The sequence below is a fragment of the Clupea harengus genome, unplaced genomic scaffold, assembly GCF_900700415.2.
Source record: "Clupea harengus unplaced genomic scaffold, Ch_v2.0.2, whole genome shotgun sequence".
In the NCBI taxonomy this organism is placed as follows: domain Eukaryota; kingdom Metazoa; phylum Chordata; class Actinopteri; order Clupeiformes; family Clupeidae; genus Clupea; species Clupea harengus.
The window spans coordinates 62,035-89,712 of record NW_024879709.1 but is presented as its reverse complement, the minus strand read 5'-3'; the positions used below and the strand labels follow the sequence as shown (position 1 = coordinate 89,712).

General features: G+C 45.4%; 3 long non-coding RNA genes and 1 pseudogene across 3 annotated transcripts; 3 read left to right on the top strand and 1 right to left on the bottom strand.

The window, feature by feature from the left end:
* Positions 1–8,252: 8,252 nt before the first annotated feature.
* On the top strand, positions 8,253–9,366 carry LOC122129943. The gene is made up of 3 exons (XR_006151822.1): positions 8,253–8,315; positions 8,697–8,768; positions 9,082–9,366. It is a non-coding gene; the product is annotated as an uncharacterized LOC122129943 (long non-coding RNA).
* Positions 9,367–11,873: 2,507 nt separating this feature from the next.
* LOC122129942 lies at positions 11,874–13,081 on the top strand. Its single transcript, XR_006151821.1, has 3 exons — positions 11,874–12,067; positions 12,370–12,394; positions 12,818–13,081. It is a non-coding gene; the product is annotated as an uncharacterized LOC122129942 (long non-coding RNA).
* Positions 13,082–13,513: 432 nt separating this feature from the next.
* Positions 13,514–15,834, top strand: LOC122129941. Its single transcript, XR_006151820.1, has 4 exons — positions 13,514–13,571; positions 14,797–14,904; positions 15,419–15,507; positions 15,753–15,834. It is a non-coding gene; the product is annotated as an uncharacterized LOC122129941 (long non-coding RNA).
* A 2,849-nt stretch (positions 15,835–18,683) lies between these two features.
* Positions 18,684–26,791, bottom strand: LOC122129939 (annotated as a pseudogene).
* Between the last annotated feature and the right edge of the window lie 887 nt (positions 26,792–27,678).

Genomic DNA, 27,678 nt, shown 5'->3' with positions numbered 1-27,678 from the left:
TGGCTTTTTAATCTTACTGGCTTTACACTCCAAACCAGTCCAGAAGAGGATATACTAATATTTCCAAGAGCATTTAATATAATGTGGTCTTTGTGATGACAAGGCACCACTACTGGTGAGAAATATGTGTCAATGAGAGCAGTTTTATGATCCTTAATGGTGCTTTCATCACACGAGCCACAGGCATCAGTCATTGGATGCAGCCGCCGCTCCATCACCAGCTGTGTCTGTAAGGGATCCGGGACGGGTTTGGCCTGAATGTGGCCCGGCATCAGCTCCTATCCGGTGCCGATTCCTGCAGTTAGGGAAGAAAAGGGACCCCTAGTGGTGATAGGGTAAATGTGTAAATGAAAAGCAGTTTTATGGTCCTCAAAGGTGCTCCCGCCGCATGAACCACACGCCAGTTCCAACCCAAATCCGACCTATATCCGGCTTGTGGTAACACAGGTGTGAGACTGCAGCTTCAAGCTCGACACGTATCACTTATCACACATCCAGTCCCAATCTCCTGGTGAAACACATGTGGATAACACATATGCCTGAAATAGTTTGGGCTGGTTTCTATCCAGACTAGTAAAAAGCTATGACTCGTGTAGCACTGAAAGGTATGTTGCACTCATAAGAACTGAGGAAGAGAAAGGAAAGAGTGTATCAAACCTACACACAGTAGGAAGAATCCCAACTAGACACCTTAAGTTGCCATTGTGCTTGCTCTAAGGGGGGTTCAGGCCCTGGGCTCTGTAAAGCACCTTGAAACAATTGTTTTGGCGCTATATGAATAAAATTGAATTGAATTGAATTGAATTAAAACACAAAATGATCCTACAGGCTCAGCGTCAGCTGCTGTCCGGTGCTGATTCGTGCAGTGAGGGATGGGCTCGAGCATGCAGGCGTGAGGTTGTTAATGAGTACAGATGGGACTCGGCTCCCCTCCATGTCTGTCCTGTGATGCTTAAACGTGCCGGCTCAGTTTGGCACGGGGGACTCGTGTGGCTGCGGACGCCTTCGCCCATGGCTGGCAGCTGGAAAGAGGGCTTTGTCTGTGCAAATGAGTTTCCTGACTGTTGTGTGGTTTCCACTTATTCCACATATTGGGCAGGGGCTCACAATGATTGGATTTGTAAATCCAGATGGATGGAGATCCTGCCTGTGTGTGTTTGTTTGTGTGTGTGTGTGTGTGTGTGTCTGTGTGTGTGTGTGTGTGTGTGTGTTTGTGTGTATTTATTGCTTATCCCACTCTAATGCCATTTCTCTGTGTACTCCTTCTTTCCCTTCCCCTTCTCTCCCCTACCTTTCCTTTTATCCTCCTATCTCTCCCATCTCTCTCCCTCTCTCGCCTCTGTGGCTGTCTCCTCTTGGTGGGGAAGATCTCTTGGGTGAAGGTAAGTAACACTGATCATTGCTGCTCTATCTGAAACAGCTCCAGTACCTGGGTTAGTGTTACAGCAGCCTGCAGGAGGCCACCAAAACAGTTCTCCCGAAACAGTTCCTCTTCACCTCTTACCATCTCTAGGCCATCTTTCAGGGAGCATATATCTATTAGTAGAACTGCGCACACAAACCCCTTTTTCGGTTTCATATCTGCTTTGTATTCTGCTTCACTGCTTCACTGTCCCTCTTCAGCACAGTTAGACTTTTATCTGACGTTGTCTCAGTAAACTGTCTTTCTCTCTCCTCTGGTCACCCTCTCGTCCTCGTCCTCCTCCCTCGTGTGTTTGTGACGTGGTGTGGTGGTTGTGGTTTGGACATGGGTATGTGTACGGTGTGTGTGTGTGTGTATGTGTGTGTGTTTTCCTTCCTCTCCTTCCCCCCTGTCATGTGTGTGTTGGTATGGTGGTGTGTGTGTGTGTGTGTGTGTGTGTGTGATGGCATGGTGGTGTGTGTGTGTGTGCGTGTTGGCATGGTGGTGTGTGTGTGTGTGCGTGTTGGCATGGTGGTGTGTGTGTGTGTGTGTGTGTGTGTGTGTGTGTGTGTGTGTGTGTGTGTGTGTGTGTTGCCATGGTGGTGTGTGTGTGTGTGTGTGTGTTTGTGTGTGTGCTCGGGGCTTTCATCAGGCTCCCTGACTGCTCCTGCTGCCACTAGCTCCGCTGAGCCTGCAGCTGACTCCGCCTCTGACACAGCTGCTCCACCTACTACTGCCACCAATGGCCAATCAGAAGCCCCCGCAGCTGCCGCTGCTCCCGCCTCTGTGGCAGCCGCAGCCCTGCCTGTGCCTGCCCCCACCACCTCCATCTCTGACATGGATCTGTTCGGAGGTCAGTGGGTTTGTCGCCTTGTGCCAACGACAGCCCATGGTTGTCTAGGCAACAGGTGTCTGGACAACCATGGTGTGCTGAAAGGGTTAATGTCCTCAGGAATGGTACATCCGGCACCAGCACACATAATAGTTTGAGACTTTTACACAATAACGCTACGTGGATCGAGCGGGGTGCCACCCAGTCATTATCGATCTAACTTCTCCCAGCCACATCTCTCATTCTCTTTATCCCTCTTTATTTCACTAGAAACCCTTGAAACAAAACAATACCATTACAATGTGGGACAACCAGTTATTTCCCAGTACATAGTCTCTCTGCCTCTCTCACCCTGTCTGACCTTTAGAGGAATATTGATTAAATCTGTGCAATTTAATCAATGAACAAGTTAAATATACAAACCCAATTGCACTATTTAACTCTCATTATCGCCCTCTGTAAGCAGCCTGCTCAGTACTGATCACTGTGTGGCTTTCGATTATATCTCAAGAACTGTGCCTCTCATGAGGGGGTTCTTAGCTAACCCCTAACCCCTAACCCCTAACCCTTGACCGCTAACCCCTAACCCCTAACCCTAACACAAATCTCAGGGGTTGCTGAAGTCAAAGGCTGGTCATTCATGCTATTTGACTTTCTTAACCCTAGCAGAGCCTGGCTTGAGTCATATTAAAGAGCAAAATATACTCTGTGTTTCCTCAGTCATTCTCCTCCAGCCCCTTCATTGTGTATGAAGAAGGCTCAGACTAGACTAGACTGCTGCTCCATACAGCCTGTGTTACATGAATGATGTTTGAACAGAGAGTCACGTCTCCATTCCTGGGAGTCTGGCGTGCAGACGGACATCCAAGCCCTCTGAAAAAGGATTGAGCTTAGCAAATTAGCTTCAGGCAGTGCCTGGGGGGGCTTGGAAACAAACACACATGCTACTCTCTAGTAAAGTCTTCAAGAGTAATAAAGATGTTAGTACTCTGCATACACGCCAGCTCTCCAGGAATCAAGCTTTCCCAGATAGCAACTAACTCTGCCGGATTCAGGCCAAAGCTGGGCCGGACCTGCACCTGCTCAGTTACCTGCTATCTCCTAGCCTAGCCTGCCTCTGAGCTAGAGGGCCCGTTTGGGCTGGACACAGCTTCTCTCCCCAGCTCACCTTCAGATTCTGATTTGTTTCTCTTTCTCTTTCGCCTCTACATCCGTTTGTTTGTTTGTTTGTTTGTCTGTTGTTTCCAACTGGCTGCTCTGTTGATGTTTGCCACTGCCCCCGCCCCCTCATCTGCGGTATCCAGACGCGTTTGCTCCCTCCCCTGGTGATGGCCCGCCCACTGTAGGCGGAGCTCCAGTAGCTGCTGTTGATGCATGTGCCGGATCTGGTGGGTGATGAGATTACACTGCCTTTCAGCATTCTGTGTGTGTGTGTGTGTGTGTGTGTGTGTGTGTGTGTGTGTGTCTTGGTGGTGTGTGTTTTTTTGTGTGTGTGTGTTTGTGGTGTGTGTGTGTGAGTGTGTTTATGTGTACAGTATATCTGTGAGGTGAAGGTCTATCTATGTAAGAGTGTGTGTGTGTGTGTACTCACATACTGATTGGCTGTTATGGTTGGTAAGCAGAGTTCGGTGTGGGTTGTCAGGTCTGTTTTTTATGCACTCTTCTCATGTTGATGTCTATAAATGCTCTGTGTACCACACCTTCCAGAACATTCTCAAACCAGTGCTTTAGCTCTATGTCTGTGTGCCTATATCTGTTTTTGCTCTTCTTTGCTTGTAAGCAGCAGAGCGTTTGAGTGAGTATCTTAGGCTCGTCCCACCCTTGTGTAGGTGCACCATACGTGTGTGTGACAAGTGTGTAAGTGTGTGTGAATCCCAGTAACAGCAATGACAAGCAATTCGGCAGTATTTGTGTTGGTGTGAAGTGTATCCACAGTGATTCACAACCATTTCTAAAACCTTTTGAGCAGGGTTTCCGCTAGGATTTGTTCTTGCCAGCCCAGTGTCCAGAAATCACGTTATATCAAACAAACCCAGAGAAGGCTCTGGCCGTCGACATCTCTGATAGATTAGGCTATGCCTTCCAGGTAGAAATGCAACTATTTGATTAGATAATCACCATGATATGTCTGAAAATCGAAATTAGATTTTCTATTAATTGACACTGCTGCGGACGTGGTGAAGGCTTTGGAGGGCGAAGCTTAGCCTGAGGCTTCACTGCGAATTAAATGTGATTGGATCAAATCCGTTTTCTCCCCATGGTGTCTACTGGGAGTAGGGAGCAGTCGGATTTTGTAACTTGCATTCATTAATAAAATAGGTAATTAGCTATAGTTCCATTATATTGCTATATTTGCTTTTATTACAACTCAAATGTCCTCTTAAACTTAAAGTATACGTTTTATGTTTTAAATGAGCATTACTACCAGCCATTTTGACCAGCAATCTTTTTATTTATAGTTTTTAATCAATTTAGTAAGCAAAAGAACGGTAATTACCAGCTACCGGAAACACTGCCTGTGATTCCAGTCTGTGTTGTTGATGAAGGTTCTCCTGTATTGCTTCAGAAGCTCCGACCAGCTTCCTTAAGCACTAACAGGCCAGTAGAGGATGACCCCCCCACCCCACCCCTCTACTGGCCATCACACCTCTTGAGGCCTAATGTCCCAACCCTGCGCTTGCAGTGCAGCAGAGAGAGAGAGTGAGAGTAAGAGCTCCTCCAGAGCCTCTCACAGCCAGAGCTGGAAACAAGTCCGGGGTCAGAGAGTAGAGGTGCTGCTATGGTTTGTATTCCAGACATATATTAAAATGACGTAAAGCAGTTCAACCTTACAGGAGATGTGCCACACTGCCATGAGACTAACTTTTAGTGTCCACACTATGGTCTGGAACCCCTTGTTTGGCATTTATGAGGCCTAATGTGCTTAGACTAAAATCACATTGGTATCTGGTAGAGGAAGGTGAGCTTGTGGGATTTAGGCTGGCCACGCCAAGCTATGACAAACCACCTGCTAAATGGAACTTGCCTGACCCAATAAGGACTTCTTTTCCTAGAGAATGGCCTTGAATGTAACTCAGTTCAACTTATAAGAAACGTATCCACATAACAAATTAAACAGATCCGCTAGCAGGCATATTTGGTAACATCTTCACGTAACGCTATTGTATTAGCTGGTTTTGAGAGGACTTCCACAGCTCCCCATTGCCATAGGATTGGTGAAGTCAAAACTCCACTCAGCTGAATTGACTCTCAGCAGAGGGTCTCCAGACCAATATCTTAGTGTGACAGCTGAACTACTGGCGTATAAGCAGGCAGCACCAGGTTGTCCATACACAAAATGGCCTTTTACTTTCTAACCCTGGACTTCACACCAGCTTTGTCTCTTAGACTCCTGTATACCACCCCTCCCCTCCCTCCCATCATCTCAGTTGCAAACTAACCGTTCTCATCCAGGAATATTCACGGGAATATCCCTCTATCGCCTGGCTTCCCCCAACCCTCCTTAACACAATATGTCAGTGTTTGATGATGTGACAAACATGAACTGATGCGTCTTTACAACATCTTCTCTTGTGTCTCTTGCTTTTTGGGGGGCATGGACCAAGTAAGTACCTGTAGGAGCCTGAATAAGACGTTATAAGGATTCAAGTTAAGATTTAAGTCAATATTATAAAGAAATAGGCTTGTGTACATGTTCATCATTTCTTGATGTAGAAATCTCCAATGTGAATCTTTTTTGTATCCAAAGGCATAGAATTACTTAGAACTGCCCTCCATTAGAACTACCCTTCCCCTCCACCCTTATCCCCAATCTGAAGCATTAACGTTCTTCTGCGTCCACATTGCCACAAAGAACCCGCATAGGTACCCAGTATACTTTGGTAGAACCCATCCTGAGAGCTGTCCTGAGAGTTCCCAGACATTAGGAGACTTCACCAGAGACACAGCCGTGTCCGGTCCGTCCGTGTCTGTGTCTGTGTCTGTGTCTGTGTCTGGTCCGTGTCTGTGTCTGTGTCTGTGTCTGTGTCTGTCTTTTCTGTGGCTATTGTTAGCTGGCTGTGACCCAGCTGTGTGTGATGACCTGTGGCTGCAGCAGTAAGGTTAATGGTGGACTTCCTGAAAAATCCAGCAGTGCTTTTCTTTTTCCTCCTCTTTTCTCTCCGCCTGTTCAGATATGACAGAAACATTAAGGTTTTTGTGTCTCTGTGTGCTTGTGTATTGATTTTTTTTCTCATTGCTGATTATTGTTTAACAAATTTCCTTGTAAACTACCCCCCACCCCTTCTCAATTTCACCTAATCCACCCCTAATGTCCCACCCCTGTCCCCATTTCTACCCCTCTCTTTTCCTGCACCTTCTCCCCCCATCCTAAAAAAAAGACCCCTTTGCGACATCAGAAGGGAGTGCAGACATGGCCCCACAGCTGGACCTCTTTGCCATGAAGCCAGCAGACATGGCGCCAGAGCTGGACCTCTTTGCCATGAAGCCAGCAGACATGGCCCCAGAGGTGGACCTCTTTGCCATGAAGCCAGGAGACAGCGGTGCCGCCCCGGCTGCCGGTCCCACCGCTGGTGCTGAACCCGTCACACTCCCTCCCAGCGCTGCTGATGCTGATGCTGAGGCTGAGGCTGAGGCTGAGGCTGAGGCTGAAGCTGACGCTGCTGATGCTGCTGATGCTGACGCTGCTGCCTCACCCGACTCCACCGCCGCCGCCACCGCTGCTTCTCCCACCGCAGCCTCTGAACCTGCTACCAGCTCAGCTGCTGCTCCCGCCTCGGCTCCTACTCTAGACCTGTTTGGTGGTAAAGACTCCTGCTTCCATTCCATCCTCTGATACGGTTCTCTCTCTCTCTCCCTCTCGCTCTCTGTCTGTCTGTCTTTCTGTCCTGTTCTCTAGCTCGCTATCTCTGTTCTGTTTTCTCTCTCTCCGTATCTTCCCAATTTACCTTTCTTTCTCTTCCTCCCTCTCTCCGTCTTGTCTTTCTGGCCTATTCTCTGTCTCTCTATCTCTCTGTCCTGCCTCCCCTTCCTCTCTTCTCTCTCTATCCCTCTGTCTGGCCCTCTCTCCTTCTCTTCCTCTCACTATTCTATTTGTCTCTCTCTGTTTCTTTCTGCAGCTCTATCTGTCTCTCAATGCATTTTGCTCTGCATCATGGTACTTGTAGTTTTTGCTCTGCCCTCTCTGCTCTTTCTCCCCTGTGCTGCTGCCAGCCCTGCTGTCATCTTAACCTTGTTCTTGCTCTGTTCATTCTTGCAGCTTATTTGCTGCTTTTATTATTATTTTTAAAATTTTTAATATGATTTGTGTTTTATCATTTTGTTATGTTTTATTATTTCGATGGCTTATGGTGGTTTATTTTTCATGTCTTTAAGCTAAACTCTTGAGTGAATCAAAACATTTGACCACCTCTGCAAATCCACCAAAGTACACCTCTGGCTACTCTGAGTAAATATAGCTGATGTGATCTCCTCATAATACCCTTGCTGACCCAGGGGTTGGATACTCATTTTAAAGCTTTAAACTCACCCAGCGACCTGGACCGTCCCTCTTCTCTGATTTCTCTTAGGACAAGAGGGGTGGGTCAACAATTGCGATACAGACTCTGAAACTAATACTCCTACTGCAGGTAGTCAAAACCAGAGGAAAGATGCTGTCCATCCAATCAGCATCTTTCCCCTACTGACTGCCGCTGTGCAGTAGATATGAAAAATAATACTCATATCTGTTGCTACATTTTATTTATATTATATATTATATTATAAATGTTGCCATATTCTTATTTTTCTTTTCTTCTTATTATGTTTATCACAATATTCTTGAGCTTTACGTAAGAGATAAGTTAACTTGTGTTAAAATTTTCCTTTTTTGATCACAATTTGATTACGCTTATGACTCTTGTTTGCTGCCCTTGCATTTGCCTTTCTTTCTGACTGCTTAATGCTTCCCATATGCACTGAGTTGAAACTTAATGTGTATGTATGTTCCTTGTCCATAGATATGTTTGATTCTATGCCTGAAGCAAACCTCCCCCTCAGCACCCAATGCAGACGCTACTCCTAGCATAGGCCTATTTGGTGCAGGTACAAGAGCTGACTGTCTCCTTTCGTGTTCAACGTCTTCATCTCCTCTGGTCTCCTTCGTTCCTCCTCCTCGTCCTGTTCCTCCTCGTCCTCTTCCTTCCCTTGTTCAACTCCTTTCTCTGTCGTCTGTTTTTCTCCACACGTCCTGGTTTGTCTTCCATAGTGGTGACTCGCCACCGGTGCATGTTGATGCACGCTTGTTTGTGAGAGACAAAAAGAAAGTATTGGCAACTGCATGATGTCAGTCTCTCTCTCTGTCTCTCTCTCTCTCTATCTCTCTCTCTCTTTCCTGCATTCACTCTGCTCTTTTCCTCTCCTTTTACCCTCTGCTTCCGGCTCTTTCTCCGCCTCGTCCTCCTGCTCCGGCCTCTGATTGGCTAGATCTCCCAGCGGTGTCCCGCGGGCCCTCCCCACTGCCCACGGAGGCTAACATGACTGGTGATCTGCTGTCGGGTGAGTCTCTAAGCAACCCATTGTGTTCTTCCCCAGTGCTTTGTGTGATGAGTCTCCTTCATTAGTGTTTAGGTATCTAACTGTCCTTCTATTAATGTGTCGAAGTGTCCTTTTATTTCTCTATCCCCTTCTCTCTGTTCTGTCACTCCTTTTCTTTTTGCTCTCTCTTTCACTCTTTCTTTCTCTCTCTCCCTTTCTCTTCTTTCCCTCTCTTCTCTCTCTCTCTCTTTCTGTTCTCTCTCTCTCGCTCCCTCCCTTTCTCTCCCTCTTTCTCCCTTTCCCTTTCCCTCTCTGCTCTATCTCTCTTTCTCAGATCTTTCCCCTGCGGGCCCTCCAGCAGCTCCAGTAGGTGGGGCCCCCGCTGCCTCCTCTCCCTCCAAACCTGAGGTCCCGGTGCTTGACCTCTTCGGGGGTAGGTACCTCCACCTCAGGCTGCCAATGAGTCCAAAGCCAAACCTGACAGATCAGGGCCAGATCAGGGCCAGACATGATCGACACGCCACTAGTACAGTAGCTAGGCTATCACTGATTATTATATCACTCGCTGGTTATTCACTTAGTTACTTAAAGATGATTGTATTTCACTTGTGTGTCTTCAGATATTATGAGTGTGTTTCTTTCAGAGGGTAACAGGTTTAGCGCGTGGATACACCCATCTGCCCTGTTGAGAGTAGTGCACAGTATTCCTGTTGGAGACCGTCACAAACATTGTACCGGCAAAAATCAATCCCATGTGTTTTAGAAGCAGAAGATAGATGTTTAGTTGACCAATCCCTCTGACCCCCTGGTTCTGTTCCCCCTCCCAGACACTTTGGGGATTCGGGTGGAGGCCTTCAGCTTGCTGCACCTGCCACTGCTGGAGCTGACCTGCTGGGAGGTAGAGCATCACAACTCACACCAGCATTCTAGAGTGTTCACTGGCCACATGGAATACAAGGAAGATAGTGTTCATGACTTCTTCATGTTACAAAAGCTTTGCTACATTATAGCTAAAATTGTATTGTATTGTATTTTGGTTGCATAAAACAAGGTCAAGATCAGCACATAGCAGATATATGTCTTCATGGCAGCTGTTCTTCCATCTTTAAACCTACATTGGTCCAATCCCAACCTTCCCTCCTAGGCCTGAGTCCCATCTTTGGCCCCAGGTGAAGCTCCTTCTCTGGCCCTGCTTTGGCCCCAACCTCCCTAGTTCCAGCTCCAGCTCCGGCCCCTACGACCGCCCAGAACGACCTGCTGGAGGCCACTGGAGACCTGTTCTCAACCACAGTCGCCGCTCCTGCCTCAACAGCGGCCCTCTGGTGGCTTTGAATGCCTCAGGTAGGACTGGTCCCGGCGTGTGTTTGTTCCATGACTGACACGGCCTGTATAAGCCACTGAGCATTATTTGACAACAAAACTGTGTGACATGTGTTTGTGTCATGTTGATGTGACGTGTGTTTGTTATATAATATACAGTATAATTGTGTTATACTTTCCTTGGTTTTATGAAGAGACTTTGAAGGTTGCATGCTCTGTACAAATAGTAATCATATGTACAACAAAGCTGTTGTGTATTGTTGATAATTGATAATTGGGGACATTTCCTCATCAATTAAGACAAGATGTGATGCTGTGTGATTTTTCTGGACCAAGCTCTGGCTAGGCAGCAGATATGAGTGATTCTATGATTGTGTGCGTGTGTGTGTGTGTGTAAGAGAGAGAGAGAGATAGGAAGACAGAGAGACATAATATGTGTGTGTGTGTGTGTGTGTGTGTGTGAGAGAGAGAGAGAGAGAGAGAAAGAGAAAGGGATAAATAGAAATAGAGATGTAATGTGTGTGTGTGTGAGAGAGAGAGAGAGAGATAGGAAGACAGAGAGACATAATATGTGTGTGTGTGTGTGAGAGAGAGAGAGAGAGAAAGGGATAAATAGAAATAGAGATGCAATGTGTGTGTGTGTGTGTGTGTGTGTGTGTGTGTGTGTGTGTGCGTGTGTGTTGCCTGTGCTGCTGCTGCTGCTGCTGCTGCTGTGCCCTGTATGTGTTTTGCATGAGTGAGCGGTGCTGAGATTGCTGCCCTGGTTACATAACAGCGAGGGTTCCAGCGCTACGCTGAAGGCTTAATTCCTCACACACGCCTTTCTCTCCTCCCCCTTCTGTCTCGCTCTTTCTGTCCCTTTTTCTTCTGTGTGCATCGCCCACTCTCCCAACACATGTCTTTCTGACCCGATTTCTGTTCTGTTCTGTTCTGTTCTCTCTTTCTTTTTTTCCTTCTTTCTTTCTTTTGCTCTCTTATTCCATTTGTTTCCACCACCACCCCCCCACCATGATTGCCCTCCCTCTCTCTTCCATTCTGTTTTCTTCTTCTCTCTCTCTCTCTCTCTCTTTCACTCTTGCTCTCGCTCACTCTGCTGGCTCATTGCTTGCTTCCACTCTGTGATTGGTGAGTTCTCACTAGGCTGCCTCCCACCGTGCTTTGCGGCATGAGCCATGTCTGACCTTTCGCCTGAAGCTAAATTGTTTAGAATGTTTTAATACAAAAAAAGAAAAAAAAATTCTCCCTGTCTGTTTGAATGGTGTGCTTTGGTGTTCTTCCCTAAATATTGCTTATTAAGGGTCCCCACCCAAGGTGTTTTTACATTACCCCTATGTTCACAGGGAGCCTGACCTAAGCTTGCTTATTTACCAAAGTGTATTGCCTGAATGCAAAAACAGAAAATAGCATTAATTTGTGTGGTGCTGTCGTAGATCTCTCAGCTTTAAATGCATGCAGAACATAGACCTTAGAATGCTCCAGTAAGGTCTGTCTTTGTGTGTTTGCACTGTTGATCTCTCCAGTCCCGCATGGTAGATAAAAGGTTCTAGACCTCAAGAGACATTCTTACCTGTCTGATCTCTTATCATCTTCCTCCTCTTCCTCCCTGCTTTCCTCCCCAGTGTTTGATGGATTAGAGGATCTGCTCATGCCCACAGTCACGCCCCAGAGCACCGGAGGCACGCCCATGGCTCCAACGCCGCTAGCTCCTGTAACGCTGCTAGCTCATGTAACGCCGCTAGTTCCTGTAACACCGCTAGCTCCTCTTGTACCGCTGGCTCCTCTAGCACCACTAGCTCCTCTAGCACCGCTGGCTCCAGTTGTACAGCTAGCAGGATTACAGTTAGCAGGAGCGCCGCTGCCAGGAGCAGGAGCCCCATTAGTGCCTGCTGGAGCTCCGTTAGCCCCAGCTCCAGCTCCAGCTCCGGCTCCAGCCGCTGCAACCCCACCTGCCAAACCCATTGGAGGAGACCTGGACTCATCCCTAGCTAACCTGGTTGGAAGTATGTGGTGACAAACAGCATGCTACACAGGGGCCCATTACTTAGTTATTAAATATGGCTGCTGGTTTTTAACAATCAGTGAATATTCGTATTAAATACTATGGGTTGTTATCATATTAAATACTATGGGTTGTTATCATATTAAATACTATGGGGTTGTTATCATATTAAATATCATGGGTTGTAGCAGTTGAACTGTGTTTTTATAAAGAGTTACAACAGGTATTGAGGGTAATGATGACCGTAATCACCACAGATATAGAGTGAGGTCCTGGAACTGATAGTTTCTCTTTCAATTGCAGATTTGGGAGTTGCAACCCAGAAGAAGTAAGTTTTGTGGTGTGTGTGTGTGTGTATCTGTGAGTGTTTGCGTGTGTGTCTGTAGATGATCAAATTCGGTTTTAGGTTTTTCTAAACCACTCTCAATCTAGCCATTTAATTTGAACTGCTTTTGGTTTGTATTGATCAATCTTCTTCAGGCAGTCGCCTTCCTCAGCTGTGGGCAGTATTGATCTAGAGCCTCAGTCAGCAGTGAGGAGTGATTGAATTGAATTGGCCTGAGTCATACTTGATAGATTGATTTGGTCTGAGTCGTAATTTGAGTAAACTGCTGAGCCCCTCAGCCACTCTACATTGAATGTGTCTCACTTTCCCCAGGGGGTGTCAATTGCAGATATAATATGATTGATAGATGGGAGGGGATGATTGATTGGTTGAATGAGGTTGATTGACAAGTGTCTACTCCATTAGGGACCAGCAGTGGAGTGAGAAGAAGCTAACAGGCGGGGCAAACTGGACCCCGCAGGTTGCCCCTTCTATTTGGGGAGCCCCTGCTGCTCAGATGGTAAGAGAACAATTCAGTCCGTCGTCACCCATAGAGCAGCTCTTGCCTCTCTGTCGGCCTGAGCCTGATGATGGGCCAGAGGTTCCTGTGGGGGAATACACCCTGCCTGGCCCTGGAGTGGATTAGAAGGACACAGGCTTCAGTTGCAATGAGAACTGACCTTTTACTGACCATTTAGATCATTGTAGATGATCATTTTCAACATAACTCTCTCTCCCTCTCTCAAACTCTCTCTCTCTCTCTCCCTCTCTTACTCTCTCTCTCTCTCCCTCTCTATGTTATCTTGTGATTGACTCCATAACACCCTCTTCAGTTTTGAGCACATCAGGTGTTTTAAAAAAGTGAAGGTGTTTTAAAAAGCTGAAGAAATCATAATTGGATCATTCTAAAAAAATGATAGTGATTCAGAATAATGTTGTTTTTGGTTCTGTCTGGAAAGTCATATGATTTTTCAAACAAGAGGCATCATGCATAAAATCATCCGCATGGAATAATAGATTAATGAGACCTGTAAGAAAAGAAACATTATGGAAGGACTGTGTTTGTGTCGTAACTCCTTCCTGCCAAGGGTGTGTGAGTTGTGTGTGTTCACTCTTTCCCTGTCCCCAGACTGGTGCTCCACCCACACCTCCAGCTGGAGCCATGCAGGGCTTTGTCATGGTGAGTTCAAGACATCCATCCCACTAAAACACAGATTATATTTGGTTGCTATGAGAGGATATCTCCTCCCCCATCACTTTGTCTCTCCCTGTCTTTCACTCTTTCTCTCCCACTCTCTCTCTCTCTCACACACACACTCTCTCTTCCTTTCTGTCTCTCTCTCTCTATTTGGCGTATATAAAGGTGAGCCACCAGTCTGTGCTGAGAGAAAGGTGAAGGCATAGAGGTGGTGAAAAGTGTTTGGGCCAGAAGTCTCATTTAGAGAGTGTTGGAGGTCTTTGTATAAACCTCCAGTTGAGAAACATATGGCCGATCTACAGTTGAGGCTCGTACACAGGTCTACAAATAGATACGTGGCACAGCTGAATCCAATCGTCGGAAGAGGCTATCCTTTCTTGTGGGAAGGATGAGACAGTGGATCATTTGTTAGTGTACCGTAAAAGATTAAAGGGGCTTTCTTGAATGCTTGAGGGAATGGTTTGGAGGGTTGGGGGAAGTTTCTCGTGTCGTTGTTTTATTAATGGCCCAGGGTACAAGGTGAAGATGAAGCATGGGGTCTGTTTGTGAAACTTTTTATTGGGGTCAGCTAAGCTGGCCATTTGGAAGACCTGGAAGAACAGAATCTTGGGAGTGGGCTCAGTAGATTCTGATGAGGTTTTAACCCATTTTTCCTTTGTTTTATGGGGGATATATGAAAAACATTGGACCACATACAAAGGGACCATTTTATGGTTTGTGAGAGCTGTGTCACCATGGGTCCTTATGAGCTATATGGGATGGTGAAGGGTCACATTAAGACTGAATATACTTATTATATCTTGGTTAATGAAGTGTAAAAAATAAAGTGTGATAAACACATAGTGTTTTGGGGTGTGGGGATGTTGCTATGTGATTTTAGGGGAAATGGGAGGGGCCTGAAGGGGTATGTGATTTAGTGATGTAAGACTATGTCTAATGCAAGACAGTGGTACGGTTAAATAAAGGAGTGTTAAACCTCGGTTAAATAAAGGAGTGTTAAACCTCTCTCTCTCTCTCTTTTTCTGTCTCTCTCTCTCTATCCCCCTCTCTCTAGTCAGTTGGAGGTCTGTCTCGTCAGGTGAATCATGTGTTCTAGTGGTATAATAGTGTGAGAAAACAATGGTTTAATAAAAGAGTGTTAAACCTCTCTCTCTCTCTCTTCTGCTTGTCCTCTCATCTCTCTCTCTCTCCCTCCCCCCCTCTCCAGCCCCCAGCTGCTGCCCCTGTGGCTCCTATGATGGCTCCCATGGGAGCGCCACTGATGGGCCAGCCCATGATGAGACCTCCTCGCGGTGTCGCTTCGCCAGGAGCACCGGTATACAATCAAACAGACAAACTATACATATATATATATCTGTGTGTGTGTGTGTGTGTGTGTGTGTGTGTGTCATAGTTGACAATAGTTGTTGTCAGTTTAAACAGTTTTAGTAGTATTTCCAATTACTTTTTTTTTATTCATTGCAACTTCAGCTACAATAATGTCTAAGTTGTATATCTGTCATTGTATATTTAAAATCACTGGTAAATGAGCCGATTGTCAATGTGTACAGCAACATTAACTTGCCCTCTGTGAGGAACCGTTTAGGTCACTTGAGGTGATTCTGTTAAGTCTTATAGGTATATATCAAGCACATACACTGCCATCTGCTCCCTTGATATGAACAATTAAATAGCCATCTAAAAATGTATTGTTGCAATGGGAGGCGTAATGACTTTTCACAATGAATATAGAGAGGTCCACATCACTCCTCAGTCTCCTTGCAGTCAAATGGACCGTGCAGTGGAGCTGATGTTGTCTTTTTACCCTTCTACATTGTAATGCCCCCCAGCTGACCCCTGGACCTGCTGTCCCGAGCCCCAAGAAGCCAAAAGACCCCCTGGCTGATCTTGACCTCAAGGACTTCATGTGATCACCCAGGTAGGCAGCCAGAGCTCTGTTACCGTAACCATTCAGATGGTAATTCATTCATTAATGGATGTTGCATGCCACACAATACACACGCACAAGCACACAAGCATAGCCTATATGATTGACCATATCTCGTGTGATTCAGCAGTGTGACTACATAGCATACTATACTTAGCAAACTTCTGACATGACAAGAGCTCTAATTATGAGTGAGATTTGATGTTTATGAGTTGTGTTTCCTCTTCTTCTTTCAGATTTTATTCCTTATTTTAGTCTGGATTGGAGTGGAATACGTTTGCCTGGCGCCCCCTCCACCCCCGAGATAAACAGAGCCCCGACTGAACCCCCCCCCCCACCCCACCCCCACCCCAAAACTTCTCACTGCCCCCACCTACTCTCTCCTGTAATGCCCACTCACCCCTCCCCTAGTCTCTTAAATGTGTAGCTCAAAGTGTGAAGTGAACTATAGAGAGAGTGAGAGAGAGAGCGAGAGAGAGAGAAAATGAGCTTGTGCTTATATTGGTGTAATGTTTTTTCGTCCATACAAAAAGGAACTAAAAAAACAGAACCATTAAAAAAAATTATGCATAACAATATTTAAAAAAAGAAAGATGGCATATGTATTTAAGGTTCTTTTTCAAGTGTTGCCATTTGAACTGAATGCAGTGGGTGTGTGTGTATGTGTGCCTGTGTATGCGCGCGTGTGTGTGTGACACCCTGACACTCTCTGGACTTTTGGTCAGAACCATCAGTGTCTGGGCATGACCCCCCTCCATGACCTCCCCTCCCCCTCCTTGTACACCTGTTTTGCAGAAATGTAACGTGTGTCATTTTGCAAACGTGCAGTAAGTTGATTGCTCTCTGTAAAAACATACCAGGGCATCCGAGGACTTTCTCAATACTCTGTATGTCTGTGTGAACGGCGTATCGATGTGAGTCTGATATTAAATGATAAGAAGTCATGTGGCCATAATTATATCCCATTATCAATCAAACATGTTGGGTAACAAATATGAATATATGAATATCTAAGGTAAATATATACAAATGAAGAGCAAGTGTCAGCTTCGGAAATCCAGACCAACAATGTTGTCAGGTTTCAGTGTGTTAATTTATTTTTATCCGTAACTTATTTATTTATTCGCTTTTGTTCGCGTTATTTAAATGTACTTTTAACAGTTTGCTGAAATGGTCAAACTGTTGTTTACATTTGAGGATATTTTATCCACGAGTACATATCGGCCTTTTTTATTTTTGGAGATTACTTCAGACCTATTGGATTTCGTCTTGTAGAATTGATTGCAAAACTATAAAATTTCAGTAGCCGGACTGTGTATGTCAGTGATGAAAGAAACATAGGAACAGCCTGTAATAAAGGCCCATGTTTGAGCGACCAAAACATCCCTGCTGGTCACAGTGTCCTCGTCAGTGAAATGTTGTGTTTGACTCTCATAGTTGCTAGTGCTTTGTTATTGCCAGACTGAGGGTGGTCCTTTTAGTGTTATTTTTGTATTACCGTAGAAGATACCTAGTCTGGAGATTGGTCCCTGTTTTCCCTTGGAACTGGTCTTACCCAGGCCTACACATAATCCACTCTTTGGTTATCCAGCACCACCATGTCCCCACTGCTCCCTCTGCTGGTGAAGAGTTGGAAGTGTAGTTGGCACAGTAGGATCTGTGCACCTGGATGAGGTCACTGTTGAACAGTGTTTCTAATGTGTTTCAAGGCAGCTCTGTAGAACCCAATGGAATCCAGTCATATTCTGTACAGTTACCCTATATAACTGGTAGCTCTTTGTGTCGTCATATCAAGTGACTGTAAGTCGACTGTTTTTGTGAAATAAATGATGGACCTGATAGGATCTTGGGGAGGGAGATGGGGTGAAAAGAAGCATTTATTTTTAATTTCAAAAGGCTTTTGTTTTTTTAAGGACTGGTTTATTTTTGTTTATAATGCCCCTTTTCAGTGCATGTAAGACCTCAGAGATGCAATAAACTCACAGACAAAACAAGACACGTCTGCATTTTTTGCTTTTATCAGCGTCTCAGCTTGGAGCAAGATCAACTGGTTCTGACACTGGACTCCCTATGTGTTTCTTACAATTCTTCATGGATAGATTTTCAATAAGACTTTGTCAAGATAACACTGGGAACTAATGAACTGTAGCTGCTAGATGTGGATTACCTATGAAGCATTGGCAGTTTGTATCTAGATTCAGAAGGTAAAATGTTCATGATTTGTATGATGTTAAAACAGTCTTTCTGGTAAAGTTTCCCCCACTTGAATGTCGTTGTTATGCGTGTCTCTGTTACCTCAGATTCACCTCAGCGTATTTTAGGACCTTGTCTGCCATTTGGTTTTGTAGGCCACACGTCAGTTCAATTCAATGCAGGTTTGTGTACGAAAACCAGGTAGTCAGCTTTAACTAAATTGTTCCGCAGGTTGACAGCAGCCTGTTGATATGACTTATTCTTCATGTAGCAGGAAGAAAGACAGACCCATGTGTTTTTTCATCATTCTTGTTGATTATCATACAATCATATTAGTTGTCCCCATTCCTCAGTCTAAAACAGATGCAAGTTTTTTTCTTTATTTGGTCCTCAATTTGACAAATTGTTTAATTTTTTAGAAAACGGATGTACAAAATAAACAAGATTTCAGCAATGGATTTTTTAAATCTAGACAAATCTATACGAACACATTTGATTTTACAGTTACTAGTAGTATGTCTAGTAATACTCACAAACTGAACTAAATCTCTCCCCTTCTTTTAAAGGGGTTAAATAAGCCCTGTTCCAATGACCTCATCAACTTAGCCTGTTATTAAATACATAGGTACAGTACTAGGCTATCAAATTATATTCTGGCAGGTCTTCCAAAAGTGTTTAAATAGTACTTTAGCACCATGTGACTTCAGAAGCACCAAAAGGTTATGTGCATGAACCCCGAAACCACATACATGTATAACTCTACTGCTTATGTTATTAAAGGTAAGGAAATATAAGGAAATACTTTTAGAAATATGACACAATTCACAACTTAATCCATCAAAAGTAAAAATATTTTTTAAGAGGAGCTATTTAATATAAAAAGGAATGTCATCAAAATATGTAATTTTTAAATTACCCTCAGATCTATTGGAAATATTTATTAAATGTGTGTATTCTCATAGAAGCTCTGCAAGTGTACACCAAGGGTTTTTATTTTCTCAGAAAAAGACATTTTTCTGTGTCATATTTTTATAAAGCCATCGCCTACCTATATTATTAATTCAACACACGTAGAAAGACAGGCAAAAAGAAAAGTGAAAGCCTCCCATTTTACAAAGCAACACTGATTAAGATGTGGCTGGGTAGTCTTTAACAGACAGAACAGAAAATGCAGGTGGACAAAAACAAATACAAAGAAGCAAATGCTTTAGTTCAGAAAAGTTGTCATAAACTCACTGAAACTTGGTGAAAATGTACTGCCTTTAAAGAGAAACAGCAAACAAACTAATTCTAAGTCCAGTCTTGGCACTGTGATTTTTCAGAAGCGTGTTTGTTTTTCAAAATTAAATAAATAAAAAAAACAAAAAACTGAAGAAACGTTATTCTTCTTATTATCTCTTGACGAGTTCTGCTATCAACAGACATGTCTGTGTAGTCACTGGTGTGCAACTGTTGCAACGAGGCGATGGTGGTCTGCCGTGACTGTGGAGGACTACTGGCCACGATAGCAGTTGATCCCAGATTAGGCCCGGCCCAGACCTGGCCCATATCCGTTCCTGAGTCGGGCTTCTATCGAGGGTGAAGAGGAGGCACGGGAGGTAACTTAGTGAGGAGTTAAATGAGCAGTACGGGGAGGCGTTTGGTGGTTTACCTGTGCTCAGGTGGCCTTGCAGATGCTGGAGTCACCGTGGACCCAGTGACAGATCTGAGCGAACTTGAGGGGCGTGATGCGAACGGCCACGTTGTAGTCCTGCTGTGCGCCATTCACGTCCACCCACTGGTGCCCGGAGAAGACGCCGATGATCTTACGCTTCCACTGCTTCTTGCCGGGCTCCTTCAGGCGGACGTAGATGCCTGAGCCGCTGGAGCCCGGCTTGGCATCGCAGTATTGGTACAGCAGGTCGTTGGACTCCTCGGATACAGCGCAGAAGCGGTACACCAGCTGGTCTGGTCGGTCGTCGTCAAAGCCCGAGAAGTGGATGCGTCCGGCGGGCAGCTTCTTGATGGACGGGACGATGCCTAGATCCATGAAGCGGGTCTTCTGGGATCTCTTCAGCTCCAAGATGGCATAGTCGTAGTCAGCTGAAACATTCTGGGACCCCCCCTTGAACCAGCCCTTGGGGACTTGCGTCTGCTTCACGGTGGTCCAGCGGAAAGAGGGCTGGCCAGAGTCTGCGCTACGCCGGCTACGACTGCGACCTTTCCTGCCCTTGCGTCTGCCCTGCCTCTCCCCTTCCCTTCCTCGGGTTCTCCACCATCAGCCTCGTTGTCGTCAGCGTCATCGTTCTCCTCCTCTCCCTTTCTCTTGCGTCCTCTCCCGCGCCCACGGCCCTTCCCTCCTCCTTTCCCTCGGCGGCGGGAACGCTCTTTCAGCACGCCCACGCGCAGCTTCTGCGCTCCGCTCACGTAGTCGCGGCCGTCATGGATGCAGTGGGCAGCCGTCAGCACGTGCTTCGGCGACACCAGCACGCCGAGCAGCCCGTGGAGATCTTCACCGTCGTGGAGAAGGGGTACTTGGTGGAAAACTGCTTGTCGGCGATAGTGAAGCGCGTGTCGACGCCGTAGACCTCTCGCTTGCGACGCGAGTGGCCGGGGAGTTTTCCGGGCCAGGCCTGTGCCTCGTTGAGCCCCTGCAGGGCGACGGTGGTGAGCGTGCGAGTGCCGTTCTCGTACACCGTCTCGTAGGAGAGCAGGCGCTCCAGCTCAGACACGCTGGGGTCCGGCAGGCCCTGCTGGCACTCGATCCCGCAGGTGCCGTGCAGCTCGCCCTGGGGTGGGCGGAGAAGGCTGTGCTGCTCAGGCGCACCGTCCGCTTCTCACGGACCAGAGGCACATTCCACTGCGGCCAGGTGTAGCTGTCGTCCTCATCCTCCGCGTTCACACTCCGCACCGCCAGGACACACAGCGCCACGGAGAGCAGGACACACACGGGTACGGGGCCCATTGCACTGACCAAGCTCCTGGGTCTGAGAAAACACACACACACACACACACACATACAGTATTATGAGATTATTACTGTACAAACATACCATACCACAACAGTAGCCCTAAGCCCCTGATTGATTTATCCCTGGGTCGTTGCACTGAACATGCACCTGGGCCTAGGAATCCACACACACTCAAAGACACACACACACACACACACACACACACGTGAACACATGCACGGACAATGGAAGGAGATAGTGAGATGACAGGATGTACAGTATGAATTTCAGAAAACAAATGTCTATACAACATCAACAGACATCTCATCTCTCTCTGTCTCTCTCTCGCTCCCTCTGAGACAAAGTTTCTGGACAGTGAGGTGTGTTCTGGACGACACTGTGACTGCTTACACAACCACAGGACACTCCTCATCACACGGTACATTTCCCTCACTTAAGGTAAGGGAGTAGGAGGCTTTGATAGCCATTTGAATTCTATCAGCTGAATGACATATCTGTTTTTGGCACTGAATATATCTGAATTTTTAAATTATGCATTATTATGACTGCCACACAGGACACTTCTTCTTCTTCTTCCACACTTTATTTCACCAATTTCTGGTTGACAATATCCTATACCTAGACTTCACCGATCCTCATGAGAGTTGGTATGGTTGTAGCCCCACATGGCTGATACGGTATATAAGGTTTGTGTCCCTAGGTGTGCATTTCACTTCGTGCTAGCGCCCCCTTGAGTGGGGTAGGCTCAAAGCACACTTTGGGCAATAGCTCAAAAATCACCCTTGCTCATTACGATTCATTTGTGGAGTGGCACCACCTAGTGAACAATGTTCAACGGAAAAATCTAGCACACAAATTAGCCAATATCTTCTGATATTAAGGTTCAAACTTCACAAAATGTCAATGGCCAATCAAAATTCAGCAGCCAATACATGCCTGTGTGAATGGCCAATCTCAATCTTCCCCTCCAGTGAAAATCAAGTTTTGAACCTTGTTAACACTTTCATATGGTGTTTTTTATATGATACAGGACATAAGCATACGTGAAATAAGCAGTCAACGCCATGGCTGAGTATTTCCACCTTGGAACTGCCGTGTGCTGTAATGCAATGGCAGTCTCAGAATCAAGCTGGGTTTCATACGTCACATACCTAAGGAACCAATCAGACAGCCTGGGTTTCATACGTCACATACCTAAGGAACCAATCAGACAGCCTGGGTTTCATACGTCACATACCTAAGGAACCAATCAGACAGCCTGGGTTTCATACGTCACATACCTAAGGAACCAATCAGACAGCCTGGGTTTCATACGTCACATACCTAAGGAACCAATCAGACAGCCTGGGTTTCATACGTCACATACCTAAGGAACCAATCAGACAGCCTGGGTTTCATACGTCACATACCTAAGGAACCAATCCTGTGGATTTGCAGTGTGGGGCTTCACATATCATCAGGCTTCGGAGTTACACATCTTTAAAATGAATTTCAACATTAACAAAATTCAAATGGTTCTCTTTCACCTGTTCAAGCGGTCAGATCATTCAACCATCATTTCACTACCTGGGGCAGGTCGCACCCTGCTTGGACCCCGGTGATCGCTGCTCCCGGCTATATTTCAACTTATTATTATCATAGTGCATAGCCCTGTCCTGTTATAAATGTCAGTAGTCTACATTTAGTATTGTTTTCAAACATTCTTATCTTCAACTAATAATCTTACATTTTATACATACATGCCTATTTTTCAAAACCTAAATAAATGCCAAGTCCAGTTATACAATGAAGCTCATAATGTTGCTTATGTATAAATGTAAATTTCACAAAATGTCCAAATTTAGCACAAAAATGTATCTGTTATGAAGTCCCACTCATCCACATATTCACTAGACTGAACGTAACTCACAGGAACTGCGTCACACCCACACCAATCAGTCTATAGCTGCCACATCCACAAATTGTAGTTCCTTACATTTTCACTCAGAATACATACAACAACCTTTTTAGTCTATGTTGCCAGAAACATATCATTCAAGATCACACACTTATTACACACGCTCATTATCTCTTTCATATCTCGGTCATATTACGCACTATTGTGTGGTACGTCTAGTTTTTAAAGCCCTTTGATTCCCAAACCAGGCTGTACCTGCACCACACCAGAGACGTCCAAAACATCTTGCCAGTACCTTCTTACCCGTAGAACCCCTGGATCAACTAAGTATTCTTTTCAGAGGTGTAGCTCAACTGGTAGCGCAAGGTGCTAACATTACCCAGGTCAAGGGTACAATACCCAGAGATCCCACATACTGATGCAACTAGAGGCCACTTAAGGGCACATTCATGATTTTGGATAGACCACCACACCCACCTCTTATTACAGCTATTGTTATTCCTGCTTTTCTGTTATTTCTGAGTTCTTGCCACAGCCAGTCTACTGTGTGTATATAACACTTAAGTAGTTGAACTGAATTAACTCTGGCAAATAGCTGTAGAAGACAGTCTTGGCTTCCGTCCTCCTTTGCTCAACAGATGTTCTGCTGTGTCTTAGTGTTTCGCTGTTCCAGTCTGTTAGCTTGATGCTGATACAGATACTGACTGCTGCTTCTGAGGGGCAAACTCAGCCTGTTGAACAGCTGTCGCCGCTGTCTCATTTACATACAATTCCACACACATTTGATTGCTGCAGACTCTGAGGAGTTTAGGGTAAGTGTATACAGTCTTTGTGTGCTGTAGCCCATACAAACAGGCTGTTTCCTGTCAATCTCATGATCGAGAGAACAGAATGTACAGCACCACCAGACCTCACTAAATCAACATATTGATGAGTCATAATTGGGAAATGCATATTCAACATCACAGAGATACGGCACTTATGGTCAACCTCACAATAAACGTTTACATAGCTATAATGTATACAAAAATGACGCATTTGGCAGTGAGACTGGCAGTGACCACGACCTTTACAATTATTTATGGGAAAACGTTTTCTGTGGCCAATTATTTTTTCTACATCATTCATGACCTGATATTACCTCAGAATGTTACCAAGTTCTACTGCAGTACCAATGTTTACCACAAGATGGACACATACAGATAGATACGCTATTATAAACCTCACCAAAGAGTCTTGGTCTGCTGTCCTGAATCGTGAACCCATTGCCTGATGGTATAATAAACAGAACAATATGGATATGATCATCACCGTCTGTCTCTCTTTCACGCTGTGTGTGCGGGGGTGGGGGGTGGGGTGGAATCTTTGAATGTTTTCAAAATATAAAATTGTAAACCAGCAAGATTAAGTGTTCCCTACGTTTGCTTGGTCGTATTTCAATCCGCTAACACCACGGCCCAGGACACCCTACACGCACTCAGCAGTGGCACACGAAGCCCGTGATTACCATAGTCTGTGAAGCCACGTCTCTCTCATACACTTAGAGAGGAGTCTCTAAAACGCCCCAGCGTGCTATTCAGTTGACATAAGGCTCTATGGTTAGGGGAGATTGATGAAGCCTGTGGTGAACTGAGCTGAGGGAGAATAAGGGGGGTACTGTCCCCGTGCTTCTATGCTCACTGAAGTCGGTGGTTTGGATGCCTGCCTCTCGCCGTACCGTTAGCTGTCCGTAATGACCGGTATCTGGTTTCGTCTGCCGCTGCTGTAACTTGCGCTTCTTCTGTCTGCTTTCAGCGAGTCTGAAGATGTGAAGGGTTGAATGTTGGCCATCACAGCCAAGCTATTAAACCAGTCTACCCGAGTTTGCTGCTCAAATCAGTGCCCTCCTCTAATAGGTGACGTTTCGGTTTTAGGACTATTTAATGCCTTCACCAGACCATCACTTTGAGATGTGCTGAAAAGCAAATAACACATGCGTGTCAGTAGCCAGAGCAACGGTAGGCTACTTTCCGGTGAATGGAACTACATTTCCATTAGGATAGATAATGTGGCTTCGCCCCATTGTAACCGTATCAGCCTGCAAATGTTATTTCATGACCGAAGACAGCGGTGAGTGATTATAGTCACGGGCCTGTGTAATATGTGACAGGCTGCTTCACATCTATGAATCCACCTCACAGCCAAATCTGTTGAAGATGCCCTTCATCACCTGGGGGCTCTCGTGCATCCCCCTTCGATTAGGCGAACGTGCGAGCGTGAGACGGAAACGCCATACGCCATCTGACCGCATCTCCAGCAGGAAAATGTTTCCTAACGGGAGCCAAGTCGCACAACACACGCACCAGAAGCCTATTCGCTCACACGATTATCCTGATGGGCTATTATTTGTCCATGAGAGTCCCACGCAGTCTCAAAGTGTGTGACCAAGGAAAGGACCAGTTAAGAAAGCACGCCAGGCAAACAGTGCCCTGAGAGCGCGCTTTGCAGTGCCCCTGCAGGAGGAAATTCTGCACCTGCAGATACTTCTCATAAATTTCCTTCAACATTTTCATTTCTGCCTTTTTTTAGACCGCTGATAATAAAAATATTTGAAATAAGAAATTATCAAATTCAGATTTAACAGTCACATTGTGCATTAATGTTCTCGTTTTGTCCCCGGAAATGACAAGTGTTGATATAATGCTGTGGTTCAAAAATCCGTCTCTTAACTGTAAGGGACTTTCCATTACAGTATAACCTCGCAACTGCATATTTCCACTCCAGTCAGGGGTCGCAGGAATTCCACAGATCAGCACATTAATCGCCCCGCTGCATGTCCAGCCTAACGATGGCGCTAGAGATTGATATTCGCCCATGGTTGCATGGATTCATTCAGAGGCGTTTATGACGCGAGGGCAGTGTCCACTTACACAGCATATAGGCTAAATTAATGAATTAACAAGTTCATCTTAATTTTGACCCACTTTTATCAAACTATGGTGAGCTATCGTGAACTGTTCTCTTCTGCCGACGAGAATCAGTAATGGCACAATTGGGTGATAATTATTTTAATAAGTGAAAATCTCTAAACGGCCACTTCATCCCAAAGTGCCTCAAGGGGTTAAATGAAATACGCTCGCCATATAGCCATTTACTAATAATACATTCAGATATATTTCAAAGGAGAGGAAAAAACCCAGAAAAAGCATCAAAGTATTTTGCATGCTGTGCACTTTGCTGTATGGGGGCCCTACTAATAAGACTTCAGAAAATTCAAGGTATAAAATAATGATATTGTTAAAACCCCTTAATTACTTGAGAAATTAGATGAGAATTACAGTAGAAACTGAAGTTAAAATATTATGGGAATCCAACTCTAATAGTTTCAAGTTATCTTGCTTGATTTCTAATTCCGAAATTCATAAGAAACTGTTTGTACGATTAAATCATTTGTGGAGCTAGATCAAAATACTATACACATTTTGATTAATCACAGACTGTAAACATCAATCTTTCATCTGGTATGGGCGATACCCAAACAATCTTAAAAATACTTCTCTCCGGATAACTCATAAAAGACACCAACGAGACGTAAATGTCTTTCGAAATAAATTAACCAATGCATCCAGTCTCCTTTGTTACAAAAACAGTAAAGGCTTCTTACCTGATAGCATCCGATTGATGGATATGTGAAATCCGCAGCAGATTGTTTATTGAATCAATAGTATCCCAGAGAGGAAAGAGAATTTAAAACTTCATCCCCGAGGTATTCTTATCAGTGGGCGACAGTCCGCTCCCTCTGAAATCCCGTCCACCAAAAAGGCAGTGGGAAGTCGGAGCCAGACTCCGCGGTGTGGATTGCACTTGATGCTGAAGAAAGTAAAAAAAAAGGAAAACTTTTCCCCCTGGCGACAAAGCGTTTCGCATATGGGGTGGGACCAACTCTAGCAAGGAGCAGGGAAAGTGGAGAAAGACATCAGTCCCGCCGGTCTGGGGGCTGCGCTCATTAAATCACTGGATATTGTAGAAATGGAAATCTTTTATTTCAAAGTGGCGTTTGTCTCCTCCTCTCAAACAGGCTTTCGGCGGATCTCTGCCAGAATTCGTTCCACTGTGCCTACAAATGGCTGGCCGGCAGAACTTTTTCCCCCTCATTGTCATCCGCTCTCCTTCCCACATCTGTTGCACTTGTCTCCGTGTTCGCTGAGGTGGTAAACACCCGGGCAGCAGGGGGTCCTTAAATCCAAAGGCTGTAAGCTCACATGCAGTGACACATGTACAAAGAACATCTCGGTCAGACATAGAATAACTTTCTCTCTCTCTCTCGCTCTCATTTTTGGGTTAAAGCTGGACAACACATCAACTTCATCAACCCTTTTGTCTTTCTTTATGCTGACCTGTGTATAACCCTAAAAGGGTTTCCGTGAATCTACCACTTGCGCTGTTTTTTTTTTATGTTTTTTTTTGGATCTTCAATGTTATTTGCAAAGGCCAGCTAGGCCTTTGTTGTAATTCAGTGAAGCATTCTCATGCAAAAACAGGTCCCTTGGCAAATAACACCTGCTATTTTTTCCAGTTATTTATGACAGTTACTTTTTTCCATGTTTTAAGATGATGAATTGTCTGACATTGGAATATCAGTCGTCTATATTCCAAATCAGTCTGTGTGATATGATGCTGTCTGTATGTATGTGTGTGCACACAGTGAGTGCATTTTCCTCACATACCTGTAGCCAGGTGAACCCTCACCCCAGACAGGAGAGGCTACAGGGCATGTCTGGTGCCTGCACGTGCTCTTCTGACAGATGAGTGGGTTCCCCGCCACACCCAAATACTCTCTGCCCAATCCCAGACCGTCTCCTAGCAACGGCAGCGATGGTACACACACACACGTGCTGGAAAACCGATCCCACAATTAGCCACTGTTATAGGGCTGTCATTGGTTATACTGAAAAGGTCAGAGGTCAGGCATGTGCTGTCGCTGGCATGCTGCAGCCACGCCTGCCCAAGAGAGAGCCATCTATGTTGAGAGTGGAAAAGAGAAACGCAGTAGATGATATTTCTGGTTAGGGTTTAAGGGCATGTCAGGGCACACAGAGACGTCTTTGTGTGGAGTTAGCACCCGCGCAGGATGTCATCTTT